Source organism: Dermochelys coriacea, chromosome 7 (assembly GCF_009764565.3).
Source record: "Dermochelys coriacea isolate rDerCor1 chromosome 7, rDerCor1.pri.v4, whole genome shotgun sequence".
NCBI lineage: Eukaryota > Metazoa > Chordata > Testudines > Dermochelyidae > Dermochelys > Dermochelys coriacea.
In genome coordinates, this window is record NC_050074.1 from 57,232,006 (window position 1) to 57,232,896 (window position 891).

Genomic DNA, 891 nt, shown 5'->3' on the forward strand with positions numbered 1-891 from the left:
GGGAGGTGCACCGTTCCTGGAAGTACTGCAATACCAGGTCAATGCGTGAAGTGGACAGAGCAAGCTCCTGTTCCATCTTCCTGTTCAAAAAATCTATTTAATATATAGTCCTCAAATAGAGAACATATCAGATATTAACCTGATAAGAACAGATACTACACTTGATCTTAGCCAAAAGGCCGAGAAGCGATACTTTTTTGCTAAAATATTATGCAGCCCTCCCATTCCTATAGGTCTCTACATGACGGTGACAGATGCCACTGAGTGGCACTGACGCCATAGCAATTCTTTGACCACATCAAATCTACTCCTACTTCCTTTGCCTTAGCGCTCCATTTTTACCAGTCAAAGCAAACCGCCTCCTGCCTGAAAATTCAGCTTCAAAACGAATTAATTCCTCCACCTTGTTAACTGGCGCCTTGTCACTCGTTTCTTTGCCTGATAGTCTCGATTTCCATGAACCTGCAACGTGCTGACGACATCGGGCTGCTAACCCTATCGTTGCAAGTTTAGACTTGGTACCCTGCTCGCGCCCCCTGCAGCACACCTGACTCACGCAATTTTTTTTTTTTTTACATTCATCATTGATGCAGCAATCCCAGAAATGCCAGAACTATAAACTGCCAAGCCTAGACGTCCTGGGGCTCAGCCCTGGAAAGCCCTGGCACAAATTAAGCCCTGAGAGTTACCCTGCTCAAGTGCCTGATCCTGTACACCCGACCCCAACAAGTCTGCAGTCCCAGCGCAGAAGAGAGACAATTTTGAGAAAGAGGAACGAGAGGTTTGTGTTTTGGTGTAAATGGGCACAAGGGAGGATGGGAGTCTCTGCAGGATTATGTCTCTTCGCTCCACACAGCTGAGGGATGATGGTCAGCAGGCTGTTACCGAGGG

At 47.1% G+C, this 891-nt stretch overlaps 1 non-coding gene across 1 annotated transcript; it reads right to left on the reverse strand.

Moving 5' to 3' along the window:
* On the reverse strand, positions 1-191 carry LOC119859576. The gene has a single exon (XR_005294247.1). It is a non-coding gene; the product is annotated as a U2 spliceosomal RNA (small nuclear RNA).
* Positions 192-891: the final 700 nt, after the last annotated feature.